Source organism: Myotis davidii, unplaced genomic scaffold (genome assembly GCF_000327345.1).
Source record: "Myotis davidii unplaced genomic scaffold, ASM32734v1 scaffold750, whole genome shotgun sequence".
Lineage (NCBI taxonomy): Eukaryota > Metazoa > Chordata > Mammalia > Chiroptera > Vespertilionidae > Myotis > Myotis davidii.
Genome location: NW_006282814.1, coordinates 2,127,397 through 2,130,793, shown reverse-complemented (window position 1 = coordinate 2,130,793; position 3,397 = coordinate 2,127,397). Strand labels below are relative to the sequence as shown.

Sequence of the window (3,397 nt, the reverse complement as noted above, 5' to 3'; positions counted from 1 at the left end):
AAGGGGGAAGGAGATGGAGGAAGGACTGAATTACATTAGGCACAGCTTTCTTGGCACACCACACACACAGGCGCAGGTGTGGGGAGAGATGCTGAAAGGTGTATCCTTGTCAGCGATTCCTGGGCAAGTGGGATGCAGCCGGTCATCTTCTGAGAATGGGTCTCAAATCCTAAGCATTTACCTTTTTTAGCCTCCTTAATGCCATGCTGTTCTCTCAGAGGGGGACTTCCAAGCTAAAAACACCGTCAGAGCCAAAGGAGTGTGGGAGGGGATGGAGCTACTGCCTACTGCGCCTGCGTCACACAGGCCCTCACCCTCACAGATCATTCAGGTGCACGAAGGTGCTCACTCAACTGGACCCAGACCACCGGGAATCCCTGTCCTTTCGGCCAGCAGATTCAAAACGTGTTTTCTAAGGCACTGTCGTCCTGCGGCAGCAGAGCAGAGCACTCTGGTAAATGCACATTCATTTATGCCTGAAGACAGGGTTTGAGCTGATTCAGGTCAGCCCACAGCTCTTGCGGAGGTGTGGATCTGTCTCCCCGGTTAAGATTAATTACAGAATTCGTCCATTCCCGCTGACCCATGAATGTTAAGCTCATTCTCTCTCCTCGAGGAATGGTGGGGTCTGTGGCTGCTTCCCACAATAGCTGTGCAAACAGCTGTGCTAGATGGCCTGGCCCAAGAAGCCCACAGCCCCTGCTCTCTAAGCTTTCACAGATCAACGCTACAGCCAAATTCAGTTTCATTGGCGAGACAACGCAGTGTTGGACAAAAATGTCCAAGAGGAACCCTTCAAGGGGTCACGTGAGAAATTCAAAATGTCATTCTTGAGTGAGAATTCTAAGTCCAAGACTCATCATCTCCCAAAGTATTTTAAATTATGTCTCCTGCTATAGCTAAGTATCAAGGGTTGATATCATTTGAATCAGACAGAACCTTTCAAACCATCCCTGTCCTCACCATTGTGTGCAGATGAGGAAAATAAAGTCTGGAGGGACTTTCTTGAGACCCCTCCCCCAAATGATCTTACCTGTTTGTTACACAATCCAACTTCAGACCTGCAAGGATCAGTCTTTCCGATGCTTCCAAAACTTAAGTTCAGGGCAACTTTCCCGGCAGTGCGCTTGGACAGGGTGCCAGTGAGAACGCCCAAACGCCTCCACCGCGTAGGGCTTTGCCTCTGGATGGTTTCTCCACTGCAGTGCGTCATGGGTCCTACTCCAGCACGCAAATGACATGAGGCTTTTCAATCTGCACACGCTCAGCTCGGAGGGTGGCCACTCTACACCCCTCAATGGGGACGGGCAGTCAAAGCCCACACCAACTTTGATGGCAACTGGGGTGCTTTGACCATTGAAATGGCCATGAAGACCAAAAGTGTGGATGAGGTCACCACTGTCAACCTTCTGACCAACCACAGCCACAACAGAGGACAAAAGAGGAACCTGCTTCAGCACCAAGGTCGGCCTTGTCCGGCCGCCTGGAGATGGGGGTTGCGGGCCTATTGAAAACACCTGCTCAGGGCACTGCTTCCGAGCCGAAGGCCTCCACGGAGGAGCTGGGCACTGAGGAGGGCTCTCTCATTGAGGTCATCTGCTCACGGAGCGAGCAGGAGCTGCAGGAAACTAACGGAGTCCACAAGGAAATATAGGGAGACTGAGCTGGAGAAGGACATGATTCCCGACACATCTGGTGATGTCCGCAAGCTGGTGGTTGCCCTGGCGAAAGGCGGAAGAGCAGAGAGGGCTCTGTCATGGCTTATGGCCTGACTGACCAAATGCCCCCAGGATCTGTGATGCTGGAGTGAAGGGGAAAGGGACTGGTGTTCCCAAGGGGATCAGCATCGTGACAGATGGGAGCGTGTGTCGCGTCCAGAAAGTAGTTGGCAGGTACAGCGCTGCCGTCCCTCTGACATGTCACAGAGCATCCAGAAGGAGGTCCCGGAGGCCTGGAAAGGGCTTTCCTGAGCCTGGCCCCTTGTACCCCGACAAGCCCCTGTACTTTGCCAACTGCCTCTACTCGCGAAGGGCAAGGGGACTCGTGATGAGGACCAGATCAGAATCACTGTCTCCGCAGTGAGGTGGACTTGTTGAAAATTAGGTCTGAATTCAAGAGAAAGTGTGGCAAGTCCCTGTACTACCACACCCAGCAAGACGCCAAGGGGGACGCCCAGAAGGCGCTGCTGGTCCTGTGTGGCGGGGACACTGAATGATGGCTCCCACCTCGGGAGTGGGGCTCCTCGGCTGCCAGCTAACAACTCTAGAAACTCGGCTTGCGACTCAGAACCCCCTGGTGCACAGCCTGTGCAGACAGCATTGGCACTGCCCCCGGCCCGTCCTTATTTCAGGCGACCAAGCATTGCCTGTCTTTCCCGGCTAGTCTCACCTTTGAGCCAAAGAAAGGAGCATTCCAAGGAGCTGGAAGTGAATCTGTGATGTGAAGCTGAATTTTCACGTTAGAAAAGAAAATCAGTACATGAACTAAAGGACTCCCTGTAGTGCAGGCAAGGCCAAGGAAACCGGAAAGGGGTGTTGAGATGCCACTTCATAAACGAAGAACCCGACGCTTTGTGAGGAGCCGTGAGGAGCTCGGGGTTATAAACACAGTCAGTGGCCGCACTGTGGGTCCCAGCCCAGGGGTGTCTTATGCGAGACTCCAGATAAAATAAATTAGTTTGCCTCCAAAAATAGTTTTTCTCTGGAACAAAATGTCATGTGTGATTAAGCCTGAGGTTAAAGTCACCTCCAAAGTGAGCACAAGGTTGTCCTCCTTAAAAAACCAGACCAAGTAGATGCAGGGCACAGTTCTTTGCGTTCTCAGAGGCGCTGTGGCCTGAAATAAAGCCTGTCCAGCCCTGGGAGTGCTATAGGACACGTGGTGCTTTCCCCCCTCCGCCCCATTTTGCAGATATAATCATGTCTGGACTTTTCTGGTAATAAATTAGAGGGGGCCGGAATGACAGGTAGTGTATCTGCTAGTGCGTGCTCTGGGAGAGAGGGCCCACAGAGGCAGGGGGAGTGGGAGAGGGTGGGAGAAGATGTGACCTTGGGTCAGAGCTTGGGCCCTTCCAGAGGTGCTGGAGAAAACCGGCACCCCCTCGGCTTACCCCAGCTAAGAACTCAACACCAATATAGTTCACAATCCACCCTCCCTCTCCCACCTTCTCTGAGATTCCACAGCCTGTTTGATGCTTCTGTGTCTCCGATCTACTTGTTCATTGTTTATTTTCTTCATTAGATTCCACATATGGGTGAGATCATATGATACTTACCTTTCTCTGACTGGCTTACTTCACTTAGCATAATACTCTCCAGGTCCATTCATGCTATTGCAAATGGTAAGATTTCTTTCTTTTTTACTGCAGCCAAGTATTCCATTGTGTAGATGTGCTGCA

General features: G+C 51.9%; 1 pseudogene; it reads left to right on the top strand.

The window, feature by feature from the left end:
- Positions 1–1,239: 1,239 nt before the first annotated feature.
- Positions 1,240–2,215, top strand: LOC102773571 (annotated as a pseudogene).
- The last annotated feature ends 1,182 nt before the right edge of the window (positions 2,216–3,397 follow it).